The sequence below is a fragment of the Dama dama genome, chromosome 20, assembly GCF_033118175.1.
Source record: "Dama dama isolate Ldn47 chromosome 20, ASM3311817v1, whole genome shotgun sequence".
Lineage (NCBI taxonomy): Eukaryota > Metazoa > Chordata > Mammalia > Artiodactyla > Cervidae > Dama > Dama dama.
This window is the reverse complement of record NC_083700.1, coordinates 12,529,055-12,551,131: the sequence shown is the minus strand read 5'-3', so window position 1 is coordinate 12,551,131 and position 22,077 is coordinate 12,529,055. Positions and strand designations below refer to the sequence as shown.

General features: G+C 37.5%; 3 pseudogenes; 1 reads left to right on the top strand and 2 right to left on the bottom strand.

Moving 5' to 3' along the window:
* Window positions 1–2,014: 2,014 nt before the first annotated feature.
* On the bottom strand, window positions 2,015–3,041 carry LOC133074452 (olfactory receptor 6K3-like; annotated as a pseudogene).
* Window positions 3,042–7,580: 4,539 nt separating this feature from the next.
* LOC133074451 (E3 ubiquitin-protein ligase pellino homolog 1-like) lies at window positions 7,581–8,842 on the top strand (annotated as a pseudogene).
* A 3,074-nt stretch (window positions 8,843–11,916) lies between these two features.
* On the bottom strand, window positions 11,917–15,746 carry LOC133074450 (olfactory receptor 6K3-like; annotated as a pseudogene).
* Window positions 15,747–22,077: the final 6,331 nt, after the last annotated feature.

Below are 22,077 nucleotides of genomic sequence, written 5' to 3'. Positions count from 1 at the left end.
CTCTCATTGTCTGAGCCACTGACTCTCAGAGACATGGTTTCACGTGAGCCCAGTGATGAAAGGGGAACAGTTATCTGAAGTAAACCTGACTGTAAATGCACATATTAAGTATCTATAATATTCATTACTTTCCCAAGAGCCAATTAAAGGAAAAGCCCAAGCCAAATCTGTGGGGCAGGAAAGTAAATGGTACTTACCATGAATCCATTCATTGCAAAATTATGGACTTATAAATCTGTTACAGGGATGTGAAGAATTGGGACAAATGACTCAATTTATCACATTTCCTTTTTATAGTTGTACTGCAAGTTCAGCTTGCCAGCGATAGGATTGATATTTTTCACAAAATAACTAGACTTTTATTTTATCTATACCTCAGTTGCCATACTACTGAAGTTGTAACAAAAGTGCTACACTAAGGCATTATTTATGCAACCATTTATAAAATCAATATTTTTACCAAAAGCTATGAACATACTTTCACATCTGCTTTTAATAATTCAACTTCTTGAAATTTATCTTGAAACAGAAATTTTTGAAATTGAAAAGGGCTTTATGCAAGAAAATGATAATTGCCATATTTATAAAAATGTGTGTATGCATGTTCAGTCATGTCTGACTCTTCACAGCTCTTTGGACTGTAGCTCACTAGGCTCTTCTGTACATGGGAGTTTTTAGGCAAGAATACTGGAGTGGGTTTATACTCCTTCCACCAGGGGATCTTCCCCACCCAGGGATGGAACCTGAGTCTCCTGCATTGCAGTGGGATTCTTTATTATCTGAGCCACCAGTGGTAATAGTTAAAAAACAATATAGAGAAGCAAACAATAGAGAAACAAAATGGAAAAATAATTTGCATGTTCAATCAATGAAGCAGTTTACCATAATTAAACCCATGATTATAAATACATAGTGGAAATAATAAAATTTAGTACATAATTCTAATATATTTATTATCAATCACATGTATTATACTAAAAATATTATACTAAGTATATTTTTAGCACAATATGGAAGAGGAAATGGATGATTTCTAGAGACATAGATTAGATCATTAATAAATTTTATTGACTATAAATGTAAATATATGCATTTATTATGTTTTGATACTCTCCTGCATTGATTATACATAATATAGTAAGTTTCCATAGGTAGGAATCTGATATTCTTAATAGCTTTCTGTAGTAGGTAATATAATACCAAATTACATCTCAATACTATAATGGCCCTGTTCATGACAGCGTCACCTGCAAATCAGATCAGTACATGTATATTTTTTCTTTTTATCTATTGAAGCATAGTTGATTTAAAATGCTGCATTAGTCTCAGATATACAGAAAAGTAATTTCTATTTATGATAGCCAAGACATGGAAACAACGTAAATGTCCATCTGAGATGAATGAATGGAGATATGTTTATACAATGGAATATTATTCAGTCATAAAAAATAATGTGATTTGCATGAACATGAATGAACCTAGAGATTATCGTACTAAATGAAGTAAGCCAGCCAATTCACATGTTTTTAAATGTCAGCAAGGCTGACTGGAAAAGAAACAAAGATAGGGGGATAAAGTCTATTGCCTGGGTGCCAGGAATTCTTGCTTCTTCTTAATTTCCAGTAACTGAAAGGGCTTAGAGAAATCTCCTTAGTAACATAGAGAGTTAGCATGTACTCTCACAGATTAACAAGGGTTTTGTAAGGAAATTAAGAGTATTTTAAAGACAGATTGGATATAAAAGAAATATATTGAATAGTAAAGGTAGTAACTATTAGTATTATTAACATATATACAGTTAATCAGTTTGAAGTAACAGAGTAAATTAAAATCAAATAACAAGGCTATAAATTTAAAAAAAAATACACTGACTCTAGAAAATCAGAAGTAGAATTTATATTGCTGGCATCTCTGTAAATCCTTAGAAGACTTTCTTTACCAGTCTGTTCACCAAGTCATGGGGAAGAAAACTAGACTAATTGTATTATTCTTTGAAATTCTAGTCTCTTTGGGCTTAATATTTTGTGAAGAAGTTCCATTTGTATACAGGATTGCAGTCTAAATTGCTTACCAGATATATTAAACACCTTTTTGGGGAGCAAAGGAGCTTCTTAATAGCATCTTTCATATCCTTATTTCTCAAGATATATATAATGGGATTGAAAAAGGGAGTAAGCACAGAGAATGTTAGTGCAATGATGGTGTCCCAGAAGATGTATAAGTAGCAAAGAATCTAAGATATATGAGAGCCACACTGCCAAAAAACAGCAGGAAGATGGACATGTGTGCTGCACAGGTAGAAAAGGCCTTTTTACAACCCTCAGCTGAAGGGATACCCAGGATAACAATGATAATTCTGATGTAAGAAAGAGAAATAATCAGATCTGTTATTAGAATAGCGAGGGCATGAATCATCTTGCACCAAGATCACAGAGGCATTTGTGCAGGCTAAATTTAATAAAGGTGTGAGATCACAGAGCAGAAGGTCTGATGGATTTAGTTGGGACCACAGAAAGGTAGGGTAGAAACCCACACAATCTCAGGTAGAAGGATGAGGAAACCAAATATACAAGAGCCTGCAGAGAGCCGAGCACGGAGGTGGGGAGTCATGATGGTTAGGTAGTGGAGTGGGTTGAGGTGGCCACATACCCGTCAATGGCCATGACGGTCAGCAAGGCTCCTTCAGTGTTTCCAAGTGGAGGGAAGAAGTACGTCTGCAAGAGGCAGCCAATGAAAGAGATGGCCTTTCGACTGCTGATCTGATTGGAGAGCATCTTAGGAATAGCAGCTGTGGCGTACCACATCTCAAGAAATGTGAAGATACTGATGGGACTATACATGGGATTGTGGAGACAGGTATCCAGTCTTCCAGCAAAGATCAATAGGTTCCCGAATATAATAAAGGTGTAGATGAAGAGTAAAGGAACAAAGTATAGGAGGCCACCATCTTGGAAGCAGAGGAACCCGGTGAAGATAAATTCAGTCACTGCTGATAGATTTGCATCTTCCATGTCCCCAGAAGAGCCATCTGTGAATGAGGAAGATGGTACACCCAACTAATAGAGAAGGAGATCAACACAGTGTAAATGTAAATGGTATTTTCGTTACCTGGTATTTTTGTGTTTTGACTTTTTCCAGATTCAAAATAATGGACAACTTGTCTATATCACTAATCTTTTTATTTGAGAGATAATACAGAATGATGATTAGTAACGGGTTCAAATCAGACATTCTGAGCCTAAATTCTCATTCTGCCACTTATTAGTTGAGCAAATAAGCAAGTTACATAATCTCTCTCTGAACCTCAGAATCTTCTGTAGTGGAAAAATATTAGTGCAGAATTATGAGTATTGAAAGAATTAATGTATCAGAGTATTAATATTGCTCAATATTTGTTAGTTATTTCCTACCTTGAATAGTTTTCTGAAAGAATAATAACAATATCTCATTTAGATCTCTTCACTCCTCAATCATTTGCTATGTGACTGCTTTCTCTCTCCTATACGGAAGGCATTCTGTCCCATGTATCAGTGACATGGTAGCTGCAAAATAATGGAAAAGTTTCAGTCTTTATAACTTCACTTTGGCATTAGAAACTGCTGATTACTACTACTTGAAGGCTGTCTCCCTTGGCTCTCATGAAATCACCCTCTCCAAGTTTACCTTCTTCCTGAATAGAAGCTTCCTCTCAGGTGGTTTGTTATAAAACTTTCTTATTTCATGTGTTATAAACTCACCGTCTTGACCCATTCTCTAAATGACTGTGTGTCCCAGTTTCCTGCTGTGGTCCCTAAAATCGTGTCCTGCCTTGTTGTTGATGAACACATGCCCTCCACAGTTTTTCAGTTCTTTCAAGTCTGTGTCGCCAGCAGAGGTATGTTTCCTGAACTTTAGATCTGCATATTCAGTCTTCCCCATCTGCCACTCTCTCATGCTGCACTGCGACAGTTTTCAGAGTCCACCCTGATTTCTCCTGGATCGTTGCTTTTGTGAATGTTAACCCTCTTCTTAGAAGACCTGCTTACTCCTCTTCACTTGACTAACTCCTAGACTTTCCTCAAGTTTCAGCATAGGAATTGATCCCTATCAGAAGCCCTACAACAGTTACTGTGATTTCATCTCCCTCCCTACATTTACACACACACACACACAGACAAACACACACACATTTATTCTCATATATATCCTACAGAGGGTTTCTACCATCATCCTTACTATGTTTTTATTATAACTTGTTATTTGTTTAACTTGACGAGATTGTGATCTTCTATTAGAGCAGGATCAACATTTTGTGTTTCATAACCCTAGCATGCATTGATGCTTGAAAATGGCCACTTTTTAATGAATATGTTTGGATTAGGCTTAGAAAAATATTGTCGCTGTTTTTCAGTTGCTACGTCTTATCCAAATCATTGCAACCCCATGCACTGCTGCACACCAGGCTTCCATGTCCACTATCTCCCAGAGTTTACTCAAATTCATGCCCATTGACTCGGTTATGTCAACCAAGCATCTTATCCTCTGTTGCCCCTTTCTCCTCCTGCCCTCAATCTTTCCCAGCATCATATTAAAGCTAGAAAAATCTAGAAATAAGACTAGTAGGAAGGAAACTTATAAACATTTATGTCTTGGACAGTTGTAAAGTCTGATATTATTTAAAGTCTAGATATTATGTAAAATTTTAATAAAATTTTATTTTTTTATAATAAAAATTTTTATAATAAAAATTTTATGTAAAATTTTTATAAAAAAAGTCTAGATATTATGTAAAGTCTAGATATTATTTCTGATTTTAAGTGTGAAAAGCCCCGAACCCCAAAGATGACACTTTCACATAAATTCTATTCCAATGCCCAAATTTAAGCCTGCCCAAATCTTCATTATTTGGATTATTAGAGTGTGTCTCATGCCGAACATAAAAAATGAATAGTTTCTACCCAAACCTCAGTGACCCTCAATTCACCTCTGCCAGATGGAGTAGTGGTCTTCATTTTTCCTGGATCTCTGCATTCTTAAATGTTCTCTCACCTTCTCTGGAAGGGATTGTTATAACGATCCTAGGAAAAATACTAAAGGGGAAATGAGTTCCACTGAGACTGCTTCCCTTGGTAATAAATAGAAAGCCCTCTTTCTTTTTCCCATGGGATCAGTATCAGAATGTGATTGCACTTTTTTCTCATCATATTTTCAGATCAAAGGAGAATCAGTGCTCCAAGGAAGACTTCAAGTTCTGGTGACCATTGTTACATCTTTTCTTGTCATCATTGTGATTTAACCAGTCAACTTCCCTTTAGGTGTGGAATTAGAAGTGTACCATATAAAGGTGCACTCACCTTTGATTGGACCTCATCCTTTCAAAAACACAAGAAACAGGATGATGTCAAAAGAGCCTTACTGACATGTTAATTATTGTGAACAAATTAATGAATAGAAAATAGATCAATTTTCATGAAAATATGTAAGTTAGAAGTACACCATACTGAAAAAGATGGAAGAGTGCCAAGTTTTATCCAACACTATACACAGGGTTTTCCTTCAAATTGTTTCTATTAATTCTGCTGAACTCCTTACATTTCCCCTTTTTCAGCAAAATATATATTAAAGATTTGTATGTACTTCTTGTATACTACTTCCTTCCACTCATTGTTTCTTAAATTCTCATAATTTCATCTCACTTCATGGCTATAAAGAAATAGCTCCAGAGTAGTTAGTCCATATTTATCATACTGTGAATGCTCACAAAATTGTTTTCATGACTCAAATGAGGTAAAAGTTTAGATATTTAATATTAACTAGCAGCATATCTGTAAATACTTTTGATAAATTTAGGTTAGTGTACAACTCATATGTGTGTGCAGGCAGACAAGAACAGGATATCATGTGATAATACAACTTATTGAAATGTTTTGGTTTTTTGGACAACCAAATTTTAATTATGTGGATATTCACAAGAGCTCTAATTCAGAAAAAATATTTTAATGATAAATAATTCATGTAAAAAAGTGCACAAATTATAAATACATATTTCAATAAATTTTTACTTTGTGAAAATACTTGTCTAACTCTACACAAATCAAGTATTAATTCCATGTTATCACTTTCATCCAGTTTGTTAATCTGTTTTTTAAGCTTCCACATGATTGTGAATTTCTCCATTGCTAATTTTGATTCTATCAATTTTTGTCTTATAAATTGTAAGCCTATTTTTTTTGAAACATAGATAATACAATGTATTCCATTTTAGTTAGAAACATTTATTTTTGTCTGCTTTTGTTTTAAGATAACTTCTTCTATCATAACTACTGTAGAAATTTTACTGTTTCTTCAGGGTATTAGTGAAAGTTGCTCAGTCATGTCCGACTCTTTGCAACCCCATGAACTACACAGTCCATGGAATTCTCCAAGTCAGAATACTGGAGGGGGTAGCCTTTTCCTTCTCCAGGGGATCTTCCTGACCCAGGAATTGAACCCAGGTCTCCCACATTGCACGTGGATTCTTTAACTGCTGAGCCACCAAGGAAGCCCCAAGGTATTCCTCAGGATATAAGTCTTTTTATTTCTGGAATTTCAGTTTCACTAACATTTCATTTCTAGGGTTTAGTTTCCATGTAAACTATTTTGCAGGACATTGTACTTTTCTTCTTTAAATTTTATGATATTTTCTCAAGTCAAAGCTCCAGATTAGTTTTCTAGTGTTCAGTTTTTTAATTTCTTCCATTGAATATTATTACTGAACATCAATCTAGTTAGTTTTTATCACTAACAGTGCCATAACAAACTAGCACATGTCATACATTAAAAGACCTTCATAATTTCTTTATAGATTTAAATTTGGAATATTTTAAATTATTTCTGTAATTCTTTCTTAGGGCAGCTTATGGTAAAATATTTGCTATTATTAACAGAATATGCCCATTTTTAATGTACATTAACCTTTCTCCAACCATCACTCCATACCTGAAAATGCAGATTCCAATGTAGTGTTCTCATAAACACACAGATATCCCTAAATGCCACACACTATTACATACACAGAAGTGTATACACAGTGTGGTGCTGGGGAGTGAAATGGGGACATACATGCCTTTAAAATAAACAAACAAAATACAGAGATATTAAAAACTGATTGTTTATGTTTCCAAAATTATTTTTCTCAACTAATCAAGAAGCAGAGCTTCAAATGTTAATCTCCTGTGGTCAAGTGTGCAAAAGTTTTGTGTGATATAGAATGAATCACATTTTCTGAATTTTAAGGCTTTATGGATTTTTCTGGCTAGAAATGTACTGTATTTTGCAAATAAACTTTCCTTGGTTTTCTCCATTTGGTTTGTTTAAGAACCTTTTGGAAAATATAAATTTTCTAGATTGGGGCACACAGAGGGGCTAAGAGAGTGGTGTATTCAGACAGGGCTTGGAAGGTCCACGACCCACTCTGCCTCCTTGCACTACCTTGCTCTATACAGCTTTTCTATTTGTTTTCTTTACAGTTGTATCTTAACAACAAGCTAGTAGATGAAAAACTATAAGTATCCTAGGGCTCATGATCAGTGAACAAAGATTTGAAAAACACAGCCAATATCATGTTATGCCCTGATCAAAAAAATCATCCATCCAAAGCACCAACCAACTATGGTGAACTCATTGCCTTAGGGTACAAAGACTGTCTCTCAGATGGTGATAAAGGAAGAAGGAAAAGTCTGTTTGCCTTGTTTTTAAGATATAAAGCAAATAGAATGAAGCCCAGCACTGTAGTTATGGCTTGTTCTCCTTAGGTTACAAAGGAAATAAGCAAGAAAGACCAGTATAGCATAGCATGGGGTCCAGACAACAGTAACTGAATATGCTCATGAAAGCAACATTGATGTTTCAGATTGGTCAGTTGACTGAAAGTCTCATTAATTTTGTAATAACTGATATAGTTCCAGGAGTAAAAGTATTGATAATTCTGATACACAGTCAGTGCAAAACAATATATCAAGATTTGCTTTTAGAATTATATGTGAATATAATTTCCCCTTTACATCACAGATATATGCTGCAGGATTTGACTCATCAAAAAACACCTTTCTGGGGAAGAAGAGTGGCATATTGAAGGTGTCAGATGGGCAGAGGAATGGCTTAAACACTAATGGCCGTTTTGTTATGCATCCACATAATGGGTTCACGTAGGATTCTAGCACTGAAATATGGAGAGAAGTATCAATGTGTTGAAATGCATTCAGCTTTGTATAAAACCAAATTAGCTCAGCAGAGAGGGAAAATGGTGGAAATTGAAATCAATAAGCTATAAGATGTCTTGTTAATTCAACTCTGCAGTATAATGTTGTTGTGGCATACTCCAGAAGGCCTTTTCTGCCTCCTGTAGTGAAAAATTCAGTTTTAAGACAGAAAATCAATGCAGTGTTACCTCAGAACCCTATAGAATTCAAAGCACTAGCATTTCCTAGTATAAAGAGGAAAGATGTCGATGAAAATAGCCACGGGTGTTCCTAAACTGTAGCCATATGTGTTGTTACCATAGTGGGGGAAACAGAAAAACATGAGGGAAAACATCATAAATGTCCCATGTGTAAGTCTGTTGGTTCCTACATCCTTCTGTGGCTTGGATTTGAAGCTAGATTTTGTGTGGATCCTGGCCCTCCAACTTATGTATGCAGCATCTGTGGTTATGGGAGTTCAGAAAAAATAACCTTCTCTGGGCCCCAGATCCCACTTCTTCATGGTTCCCATGTTTCTCATGCAGCCTGGCCCTTTTGTGTCCATTGGTTGGTTGGTTGGAGAACCAGGCTACATTGGAATTTTTCCCCAAGGACCTTTAACAGACAGTAGTCCAATATGTTAGGTTTCCAATCTGTTATCTACATCACATTTTCTCTGACTCTAGCTATTTGCACCAAGATGAATAATTTGTTAAACTGTATAATGAATGGTAGCCAATTTCCAAGCAAAAATATGAGAAACTCAGCAAAGAATTTTTGAAAGTACCAGACTTTTGAATTCTGAGTTTTGAAAATATATTTTGACAAGAAAAGGCAAAATTAAATTGATGAAGTTAAGTTGATGCCTTAATTTTAGTATTTTTTAATTGTACATCCTTAATGTTGAAAAATTGCTTTGTTTAACTGAGGGTGCTACTGGTTCAAGCTAATTAGTTTGCAGTTTACTGTAAACACTGTAAAATATAATATGTATATTAACTTTTTTCTTATGAATATTTATATTTCTTGTGAAAGATAACTTAGAAATTTCTTGATAGAGTAGCGTAACAATGGTGTCACATCCTTGGCACATTCACAAATAGTGGTTTAGTAAGCACAGTTCAAGGACTTGCTATGCTAGGATGAAGGGCAAGAGAGTGTCTCTCCTCACCTCCATCAAATAATGGTATTTAGTAGATTAGAATACATTGTGAAGCCAAATTTGTATTAACTACCATTGTTAATGTTTGTTTTTAACCATTGAAAATAATTGGGAAATATTTTTCCTTGATATTTCTACTAAATTTCTACTAAAATAGAAAGTTAAAGTTAAGAAATATTTTATATGCCCCTTTGAATGTGAAATTATCTAATTTTCTTCCATGAAAACTGTTTTTAGAATCAGCAGCATTTGGCAAATTTATTTTTCAGACATAATCTATGTTTCATCTGTTCACTGTTTTTAGGAATAAAATTATTTCTATAAGAAAAGCATAAATTTACGAAAAAGGAGAGTGACAATTTGCTTTTAAAAAAGAAATGCTTCAGTAATTAGCCTATATTTGTCCTTATCCAGATGTTAGGAAATCTAGATATAAAGGATTGAATGACAACAGTGCCTTCTTTGGTTAACCTAGCAGATTAGCTTTAACTGTGGGTTTGAATCCTGAAGAGAGTTGTCATGGTAACTCAAGTAAATGGTAGCAAATGGGCATCAATGGCAACAGTGTGGAAGGACATACATTCAGTCTATTTGTTCTGTAATGTCAATGAGTTCGTTGCTTTCAGAGGAAGAAAAATTTCTTCTCCCTGCTCTCTTATAAAATGTGTCTTTTCTAAAAAAAAAAAAAAAAAATGTGTCTTTTCTTAAATTCCTCTATTCACAGATTATATAGCATTCTTGGAAAATCTGAGAAAGTTAATTACTGTTTTAAAAAATAATTTTGTTTATGTGCTGTGCTGGGAATTCATTGCTGAGTGGACTTTAGTTTCAGTGAGCTGGGGCTACTCTCTAGTTGCAGTGTGTGGGCTTCTCATTGCTTCTCTTGCTTCAGAGCATGGGATCTAGAGCAAGCGGGCTTCAATAGTTGTAGTGTATGGGCTCAGTAGTTGCAACTCTACAATTCTGTGATTCTACACTCTAGTTTTTTTATGGATATGTCTAACAATACTGAGAATTTAATCTTACTAAACATATATGTTTATTGTAATAAAGAAGTTAATTATATAAGTAAAAATTAAAGTGTAATTTAATTCTGCAAGTGCTATTTTTACTTTTTTTTAGCTATCTGCTTCTGGACAAACCTAATCAGGTAATGGGAATACCAGACCACCTAACCTGCCTCCTGAGAAATCTGTATGCAGGTCAAGTATCAAGTTAGAACTGGACATGAAACAACAGACTGGTTCCAAATTGGGAAAGGAGTATGTCAAGGCTGTATATTGCCATCCTGATTATTTAACTTATATGCAGAGTACATCATGAGAAATGCTGGGCTGGATGAAGCACAAGCTGGAATCAAGACTGCCGGGAGAAATATCAATAACCTCAGATATGCAGATGACACCAACTTTATGGCAGAATGTGAAGAAGAACTAAAGTGCCTCTTGATGAAAGTGAAAGAGGGGAGTGAAAAAGTTGGCTTAAAACTCAACATTCAGAAAACTAAGATCATGGCATATGGTCCCATTGCCTCATGGCAAATAGATGGGGAAACAGTGGAAACAGTGGCTGACTTTATTATTTTGGACTCCAAAATCACTGCAGATGGTGACTGCAGCCTTGAAATTAAAAGACGCTTGCTCCTTGGAAGAAAAGCTATGACCAACATAGACAGCATATTAAAAAGCAGAGACATTACTTTACCAACAAAGGTCCATCTAGTCAAAGCTATGGTTTTTCCAGTAGTCACATATGGATGTGAGAGTTGGACTGTAAAGAAAGCTGAGTGTAAAAGAATTGATGCTTTTGAACTGTGGTGTTGGAGAAGACTCTTGAGAGTTGCTTGGACTGCAAGGAGATCCAACCAGTCCATCCTAAAGGAAATCAGTCCTGAATATTCATTGGAAGGACTGATGCTGAAGTTGAAACTTAAATACTTTGGCCATCTGATGTGAAGAACTGACCGATTGGAAAAGACTCTGATGCTGGGAAACACTGAAGGTGAGAGGAGAAGGGGACGGCAGAGGATGAGATGGTTGGATGGCATCACTGATGTGATGGACTTGAGTTTGAGTAGGCTCTGGGAGTTGGTGATGGACTAAGATAGCTAGAGTGCCACAGTCTATGAGGTCACAAAGAGTCAGACACAACTGAGTGACTGAACTGAACTCAACTGAATCAGGTAATCCATAATTCATAATTATATAGAAAATATTCCCAAGATCTATTTCCTGCATGAAGACATATGTCTTGAAGCACTTGGCCAGCTTCTGAAATGTAATTCTAACCCTCTATAATGGTGAGAAATTTTTCCTTTAATTGTAACTTTTCAGAAGAAAGAAGAAAATCTTTCAGCTCCATAATAAAATTCTTGATGAAATACCCATCAAGTTTCCTAGCAATGGCAGAACATAAATGTGTTTTCCCAATAAAATAAAATAATCAGGATAGCAGACAGATGGCTCAATTTGACAAAAAAATTAGAGAGAGAATAATTTCATATTTTAATCTGTTAGAGAAATATTAAAAGAGTGAAAGGCAATCTGTGGCTCAGAATTAACCTCCAGATGTGTTCAACACTCTTTGAATACAGAAGAGTTTTCTAATTGCATTCTTCATGTCCTTTTTCTCAGACTATAGATGATAGGATTAAAGATTGGGGGAAGAAGAGTAAATATCAGTGCAATGGCTGTGTCCAAAACGGGTGAATAAGTGCCACTGAAATGCAAGTACATGAGGGACACACTGCTAAAAAATATCAGGAAAACTGTGAGATGACCTGCATAGATACAAAAAAACCTTTTATTGACCTTCAGCAGAAGTAATCTTCAGGATAATGGTAACAATTCTTATATAGGACAGGGCAATGATTAAGACAGTAATGATGATGGCCACAGCAAGGATCACATCCTTAATCAGAATCATGGATGTGTCTGTTAAGGCCAGGCTCAGAACTGGGGCCAAGTCACAGAAGATTTGATGGATTTGACTGAGACCACAGAAAGGCTATGTTGAAATCATTACACTCTCAGGAAGCAGGATGAGGAAGCCAAAGATGCAGGAGCCTGCAGAAAGCTGAGCACAAAGACGGATCATTTGGTAGTGAAGAGGGTTGCAGATTGCAACATATCTGTCAATGGCCATGGTGATTAGCAAGATTCCCTCTGAATTTCCAAGTGAATGGAAGAAATGCATCTGCAAGAGGCAGCCAGTAATAGAGATCGTCTTTTATTTCACTAATGAGATTGGAGAGCGCCTCGGGAATGATGGCTGTGGTATACCAGATTCCAGAAAGGAAAAGATGCTGATGAAATTATACATGGGATTGTGGAGCTGGGTATCCAGCCTTACTTCAAAAAGATCAATAGATTTCCCATGACAATAAAAACATAGATGAAAAGTAAAGGAAAGAAGTACAGAAGACTACCTTCCTGGATCTGAGGAAAGTAAGTGATGACAAATTCAGTCACTGCTGATAGGTTTGTATATCTCCATATCCCCAGAACTACCTGTGAATAAAAGAAAGGGTACACACCAGCTCAAGGAGATCAAAACAATCAGTCCTAAAGGAAACCAACCCTGAAGGACTGATGCTGAAGCTGAAGCTCCAATACTTTGGCCACCTGATGCAAAGAGTTGACTCACTGGAAAAGACCCTGATGTTGGAAAGACTGAAGGTCAGAGGAGAAGGGGACTGACTACAGAGGATAAGATGGTTAGTTGGCATCACCAACTCAATGGACATGAGTTTGAACAAACTCTGGGAGATGGTGAAGAACAGGAAGCCTGGTGTGCTGTAGTCCATGGGATCGCAAAGACTTGGACACAACTTAGTGACTGAACAGTGAACAACATGCCATCTCACAAGGAAGAATATTTAGTGTGTTGCTAAAAAACTTGAATGAATAAGAAGAAATAACTTGAAAGTTTTTTCCCTAATTTCATATTTTATAAAAAGTGATCAACATTATATATATTTTTTCTCACTTACTCCTCCGGAGTCACCACTGCAGAAATAGATTTTTCCCAAATGCTTTTAGTGGTAAAAAAAAAAAAAAAAAAAATTAGGAGTATTTTTAGCTTAATTTCTAATATAAGTATTTGTATTTGAAAGTTATGCACGGGGACTTCCCTGTTGGTCAGGTGGAAAAGACTTCACCTTCCAATGCAGGGGCCGTGGGTTTGATCCCTGGTCGAGGCAGTAGGATCCCACATGCTTCACAGCCAAAACATAAAACAGAAACAATGCTGTAATGAATTCAATAAGGACTTTAAAAAATAAAACAAAAGCTATGTGCATGTACTATACTATGATGGACAGGGCATGGCAACCAACTCCAGCATTCTTGCCTGGGGAATCTCACAGACAGAGAAGCCTGGCGAGCCCACTGGGTGTCAAAGATTCATACATGACTGAGCAACTAACACACACACATGCGCACATTATCTAACAATACATTTTAAAAGTAAGAAGCGTGAGTGAAAATAAACATAACAGAAGTACTGTTCTTTTCTTTTTCCACCCTTGGGCCATCTTGCACATTCCTCTTTGGAGATCTCTGTTCTAGGGCATTAGAATGTAGGCCTGGAGTCTACATTGAAATCTCAGTTAAGTTTGTTATTATCTATGTGTCTTTTGGTAAATTACTTAATCTGTCTGTCTCAAATACTCATCTGTAAAATGAGATTAATAATAGTATCCACTCATAGGTATAGTGTAGGATTAAGTTAATGTCTACAAAAGACTTAAAACAGTGCTTAACAGGCAGCTTAGTGAAAGGGTAATAAAGTCCAATTCACCACACCCCTCATTTTCCTTTAACATTCTGCTTTGTGCTTCCTCTCCTACTAATCCATGAAGCTCATCTGACTATGTTAAGTAACACCCTGTCTGCTAATTACTAATAGAAACTAGCTCGTAAGTTTTCCGAGAATGGTTAAACATAATAAAAATAATAGTATAGCATAATATGATTCATATTATTGTGAATTCTATAGTATTGCATTGATTGTTCAATCGCTCAGACATGTCCAACTCCTTGTGAACCCGTGGACTGTAGCCCCCCAGACTACATGGGATTTCCTAGGCAAGAATACTGGAGGGTTTGCCATTTCCTCCTCCAGGGGTTCTTCCCAACTCTGGGATCAAACTCGCGTCTCTGGAGTCTCCTGCATTGGCAGGCCGATTCTTTACTACTAGTGCCACCTGGGAAGGCAGTACTGTGTTACATAGCATTATGAATATTGTATGCATGCTGCTGCTGCTGCTAAGTCACTTCAGTCGTGCCCGACTCTGTGCGACCCCATAGACGGCAGCCCACCAGGCTCCCTGGGATTCTCCAGGCAAGAACACTGGAGTGGGTTGCCATTTCCTCCTCCAATGCATGAAAGTGAAAAGTGAAAGTGAAGTCGCTCAGTCGTGTCCGACTCTTCGAGACCCCAGGGACTGCAGCCTACCAGACTCCTCAGTCCATGGGATTTTCCATGGGATTCCATGGGACTTACTCGTCTAGGCAAGAGTACTGGAGTGGGTTGTCATTGCCTTAGCCAGTATACTATGTATATTACATAGTACTGAGTCACTAACTGCAACAAGCACAAGTATATATTTTTCATTTAATGCTCAAAATGCTCTAAAAAGATAGGATTATTAACCCCACATTACAAATGAGAAAACCTAGGCATAGACAAAGTAAATATATTTAAATACTTAAAGTATGTTAGAAATGTACTAAACATTCCAAAATACTGGGCACCATTACACTAGAGTGTCTGCATTATATTTATTGTGTTACATATATTTATTGCATTACATAAGGATCATTTATTGTATTACAACTTAGTTGTTTTACCTTCTCAAGAATGAGTTTCTCCTGAAAAGGGCTGACAAGCAAAATATGAGCTGGTGTCAAATAGATCAACTTGGAGCAAGGCCACCAGGTGCAGTTATGATTAAACCCACAAGACAGTCATGAATAACCTAGCAAAGAAAACTAAGGACTGTTTGGAAAAAAAAAGTATGAAAACTCAATTTTGATAAGAGTCATAATCAAGTCTAGACAAAATAATCTTTCAAAAGATGGCACTATAAATGTAGTCTTCTGTTTCATGTATACCTCTGCCTAGTACCTCAGCAGGCAGAGTTTCTTCCAAACTTATCATTGCCTATCACCAAAATTCAAAGCCTCTAATTTTTTATATGCAATATAATAATAATGCAATCTATAATAATCTATATTATATAATAATATAATAATGCAATCTTCATGTAATAAGATTATTCTTCTCATGCAGAGTGAGTGATACCTTCTTTCCAAGCCTGAGACTTCTGTACTTACCTCTACCAAAGACCACAGAAACTCTTCTGTTCTTCTGGATCTCTTCATCCTGATATCCTTTAAATCCCTCAAAAGGCAGACTTGCAATTATATTTACAGGTACCTCAGGGCATAACAGAAAGGGAAATGGGCTCCATAGGGGACTTCTCCCCTGCACTGCAGTAGAGAGCATCACTTTCCCTCATGGAGTTAATTATCAGAAAGCTCCCCACTGTACTTTACTCTCATTAGATTTACAGGTAAAAGTTGTCAATAAATATTTATTTCCTGATTGCATTCATCATCCTGACCGTTGGAAGCTACTTTCTCCAGCCCTATGATCATTGCCCTTAGCTGTGCCTCAGGGCACCTTGTAAAGAACAATTTTGTCATGGTCCTGTCTTACATGAACAAAGAGATAAAGAAAGTCTTGAATGAATATACTGACACCAGTAAAAACATGTTGAAAGATATATATAATAGAAAATAAGGTGATTTTATAATAATCAGGCAATTAGGATTTTATACCAATATTGAAATGAAGGAACAATGTTATTTTTTTCCCTATGCTACAAATGTATGTGAATCTCTCCTACCTTAAACAATTCTCTTTAGTCCTGTCGACCTCTCTATAGACAATCAATATCTCATCCTCTTCATGAGATTATTATGTACTTAATCTACTGCTCTGCTGAAAACTCAAAGTTATTTTTTTCCAAATGTAGTTGATTTTATCATGTAATCTTCTTAAAAGATCACCTAATATGAAATTTTGTAAATATATTTTGGTATAAGAAGACAGGAACGGCAGCTGTGCGGCGCAGGAGCTACCCCACGTCCAAGGTCAGGAGCGATGGCCATGAGGAGATACCACACGTCCAAGGTAAGAGAAACCCAAGTAAGACAGTAAGTGCTGAGACAGGACATTAAAGGGCAGACAGACTGAAACCACAATCACAGAAAACTAGCCAATCTGATCCCATAGACCACAGCCTGTCTAACTCAGTGAAACTAAGACATGCCATGTGGGGCTGCCCAAAACAGATGAGTCATGGTGGAGAGGTCTGATAAAATATAGTCCACTGGAGAAGGGAATGGCAAACCTTGAGAACCCCATGAACAGTATAAAAAGGCAAAAAGATAGGACACTGAAAGATGAACTAAGGCACCTAATATGCTACTGGAGCTCAGTGGAGAGATAACTCCAGAAAGAATGAAGAGATGGAGCCAAAGCAAAAACAATACCCAGTTGTGGATGTGACTGGTGATAGAAGCAAGGTCTAATGCTTCAAAGAGCAATATTGCAAAGGAACCTGGAATGTTAGGCCCATGAATCAGGACAAATTGGAAGTGGTCAAACAATAGATGGCAAGACTGAACATTGACATGCTAGGAATCAGTGAACTAAGAAGGACTGGAATGGGTGAATTTAACTCAGATGACCATTATATCTACTACTGTGGACAAGAATCCCTTAGAAGAAATGGAGTAGCCATCATAGTCAACAAAAGAGTCCAAAATGCAGTACTCAGATGCAATCTCAAAAATGACAGAATGATCTCTGTTTGTTTCCAAGGCAAACCATTCAGTGTCACAGTAATCCAAGTCTATGCCCCAACCAGTAATGCTGAAGAAGCTGAAGCTGAACGGTTCTATGAAGACCTACAAGACCTTTTAGAACTAACACTCAAAAAAGATGTCCTTTTCATTATAAGGAACTGGAATGGAAAAAGTAGGAAGTCAATAAACACCTAGAGTAAGAGGCAAGTTTGGCCTTGGAAAACAGAATGAAGCAGGGCAAAGGCTAATAGAGTTTTGTCAAGAGAACACACTGGTCATAGCAAACACCCTTTTCCAAAAGCACAAGAGAAGACTCTACACATGGACATCACCAGATTGATTGTATTGATCAGATTGATTACATTCTTTACAGCCAAAGATGGAGAAGCTCTATACAGTCAGCAAAAACAATACCTGGACCTGACTCAGATATATGAACTCCTTATTGCCAAATTTAGACTTAAAGATAGTGGGGAAGCCACTAGACCATTCAGTTCAGTTCAGTTCAATCGCTCAGTCATGTCTGACTCTTTGTGACCCCATGATCGCAGCACGCCAGGCCTCCCTGTCCGTCTACCCAAACCCATGTCCATCGAGTTGGTGATGTCATCCAAAGATCTCATGTTCTGTAGTCCTCTTCTCTGCCTTCCCCCAATCCTTCTCAGCATTAGGGTCTTTTCCAGTGAGTCAACTATTCATATGAGGTGGCCAAAGTATTGGAGTTTCAGCTTCAACATCTGCCCTTCCAATGAACACCCAGGACTGATTTCCTTTAGGATGGACTGGTGGGATCTCCTTGCAGTCCAAGAGACTCTCAAGAGTCTTCTCCAACACCATAGTTCAAAAGCATCAATTCTTTGGTGTTCAGCTTTCTTCACAGTCCAACTCTCACATCCATACATGACTACTGGAAAAACTATAGCCTTGACTAGATGGAACTTTGTTGGCAAAGTAATGTCTCTGGTTTTAAGTATGCTATCTAGGCTGGTCATAACATTCCTCCCAAGGAATAAGCGTCTTTTAATTTCATAGCTGTAATCACTACCTGCAGTGATTTTGGAGCCCCAAGAAATAAAGTCTAACACTGTTTCCACTGTTTCCCCATCTATTTCCCATGAAGTGGTGGGACCAGATGCCATGATCTTAGTTTTCTGAATCTTGAGCTTTAAGCCAACTTTTTCACTCTCCTCCTTCACTTTCATTAAGAGGCTTTTTAGTTCCTCTTCACTTTCTGCCATATGGGTGGTGTCATTGCATATTTGAGGTTATTGATATTTCTCCCAGCAATCTTAATTCCAGCTTGTGCTTCATCCAGGCCAGCATTTCTCATGATGTACTCTGCATATAAGTTAAATAAAGCAGGGTGACAATATACAGCCTTGACATACTCTTTTCCCTATTTGGAACCAGTCTGTTGTTCCATGTCCAGTTCTAACTGTTGCTTCCTGACCTGCATACACGTTTCTCAAGAGACAGGTCAGATGGTCTGGTATTCCCATCTCTTTCAGAATTTTCCACAGTTTATTGTGATCCACACAGTCAAAGGCTTTGGCATAGTCAATAAAGCAGAAATAGATGTTTTTCTGGAACTCTCTTGGTTTTTTGATGATCCAACAGATGTTGGCCATTTGATCTCTGGTTCCTCTGCCTTTTCTAAAACCAGCTTGAGCATCTGGAAGTTCATGGTTCATGTATTGCTGAAGCCTGGCTTGGAGAATTTTGAGCATTGCTTTACTAGCGTATGAGATGAGTTTAATTTTGCGATAGTTTGAGCATTCTTTGGCATTGCCCTTCTTTGGGATTGGAATGAAAACTGACCTTTTCCAGTCCTGTGGCCACTGCTGAGTTTTCCAAATTTACTGGCATATTGAGTGCAGCATTTTCAGAGCATCATCTTTCAGGATTTGAATAGCTCAACTAGCTCATTCAGATATGACCTAAATCAAATCCCTTATTATTATACAGTGGAAATGAGAAATAGATTTAAGGGACTAGATTTGATAGACAGAGTCTGATGAACTACGGATGGAGGTTCATGACATTGTATAGGAGACAGGGATCAAGACAATCTCCAAGAAAAAGAAATGCAAAAAAAGCAACATGGCTTGTTAAGGAGGCCTTACAAATAGCTGTGAAAAGAAGAGAAGCAAAAAGCAAAGGAGAAAAAGAAAGATATACCCATTTGAATGCAGAGTTCCAAAGAATAGCAAGGAGAGATAAGAAAGCCTTCCTCAGCGATCAATGCAAAGAAACAGAGGAAAACAATAGAATGGGAAAGACTAGAGATCTCTTCAAGAAAATTAGAGATACCAAGGGAACATTTCATGCAAAGATGGGCTCAATAAAGGACAGAAATGGTATGGACCTAACAGAAGTAGAAGATATTAAGAACAGGTGGCAAGAATACACAAAAGAACTGTACAAAAAAAGATTTTCACGACCCAGATAATCACAATGGTGTGATCACTCACACAGAGCCAGACATCCTGGAATGTGAAGTCCAGTGGGCCTTAGGAAGCATCACTACGAACAAAGCTAGTGGAGGTGATGGCATTCCATTTGAGCTATTTCAAATCCTGAAAGATGATGCTGTGAAAGTGCTGCACTCAATATGTCAGCAAATTTGGAAAACTCAGCAGTGGCCACAGGACTGAAAAAGGTCAGTTTTCATTCCAACCCCAAAGAAAGGCAACACCAAAGAAGGCTTGAACTACCGCACAATTGCACTCACCTCATATGCTAGTAAAGCAATGCTCAAAATTCTCCAAGCCAGGCTTCAGCAATACGTGAACCGTGAAATTCCAGATGTTCAAACTGGTTTTAGAAAAGGCAGAGGAACCAGAGATCAAATGGCCAACATCTGCTGGATCATCGAAAAAGCAAGAGAGTTCCAGAAAAACATCTATTTCTGCTTTATTGACTATGCCAAAGCCTTTGACTGTGTGGATCACAAATAAACTGTGGAAAATTCTGAAAGAGACGGGAATACCAGACCATCTGACCTGTCTCTTGAGAAACGTGTATGCAGGTCAGGAAGCAACAGTTAGAACTGGACATGGAACAGACTGGTTCCAAATAGGGAAAGGAGTATGTCAAGGCTGTATATTGTCACCCTGCTTTATTTAACTTATATGCAGAGTACATCATGAGAAATGCTGGCCTGGATGAAGTACAAGCTGAAATCAAGATTGCTGGGAGAAATGTCAATAACTTCAGATATGTATATGACACCACCCTTATGGCAGAAGAAGAGCTGGAGCTTCTTGATGAAAGTGAAGGAGGAGAGTGAAAAAGTTGGCTTAAATCTCAAGATTCAGAAGACTAAGATCATTGCATCTGGTCCCATCACTTCAAGGCCAACAGATGGGGAAACAGTGGAAACAGTGTTAGACTTTATTTTGGGGGGCTCCAAAATCACTGCAGGTGGTGATTGTGAAAGGTTGTTGCTGAAAGATAAGACGCAGGATTCTTGGCCTCCGAGGAGTCGAATTCAATCCGGGGCCAGAGACGAGGCTAGATCGCTCAGAGCTTTTGAGTAATAAAGTTTTATTAAAGTATAAAGGAGATAGAGAAAGCTTCTGACATAGGCATCAGAAGGGGGCAAAAGATTACCCCCCTCCTAGTCTTTAGCTGTATGCTTTATAGTCACTCACAGTCTGTTAATGAAAAGAAAGGAATGTCATAAAATTTAGAATGGCACCAGATAATTCACCCCTGGCCATAAAACGATTGACTTGAATCTTGTAGAAGGGCAGGATACCAACAAATAGTTTCCTTTACATAGATTAGGGGAACAATACCTGAGTAAGTAAGTTAGGCCGTTTGGCAGAACCAACTTGAAGATAGAGTCTGGGGTACATTAACATAGCTTAAGACAACATTTCCATAAGAAAAAGAAATGTATTGGTTAACTCAAGGTTTGAGAGTAGTTAGCTTTAGGTGAAACCAGGTGTCATGGCAACATAGCATTTTAAGAGAAACCTCCTTTTAAATTTGTATAGAGAAGGAAAAACACATCGCTGGTTTGTTTCTTCCTGCTGTTTAAGAGAGAGAAAAATGTCTGGCACTTGCAGCCTCTTTCCTCCATTTGGAGACCCCTGGCCTTCCTGCCTGTTACCCTCTCAATTGCAGCCATGAAATTAAAAGACGTTTACTCCTTGGGAGAAAAGTTATAACCAACCTAGACAGCATATTAAAAAGCAGAGACAACCAACCTAGACAGCATATTAAATAGCAGAGGCATTACTTTGTCAACAAAAGGCGGTCTTGTCAAGGCTATTGTTTTTCCAGTAGTCATGTATGGATGTGAGAGTTGGCATATAAAGAAAGCTTAGTGCCAAAGAATTTATGCTTTTGAACTGTGGTGTTGGAGAAGACTTTTGAGAGTCCCTTGGACTGCAAGGAGATCCAACCAGTCCATCCTAAAGGAGATCAGTCCTAGGTGTTCATTGGAAGGACTGATGTTGAAGCTAAAACTCCAATTATTTGACCACCTGATGCGAAGAGCTGGCTCATTTGACAAGACACTGATGCTTGGAAAGGTTGAGGGCAGGAGGAGAAGGGGACAACGGAGGATGAGATGGTTGGATGACATCACCAACTCAATGGACATGAATTTGGGTAAGAGATAGCATATTAAAAAGCAGAGACATTACTTTGCCAACAAAGGTCTGTCTGGCCAAGGCTATTGTTTTACCAGTGGTCATGTATGGATGTGAGAGTTGGACTGGGAAAAAAGCTGAGTGCCGAAAAATGGATGCTTTTGAAGTGTGGTGTTGGAGAAGGCTCTTGAGAGTCCCTTGGACTGCAAGGAGATCCAGCCAGTCCATCCTAAAGGAGA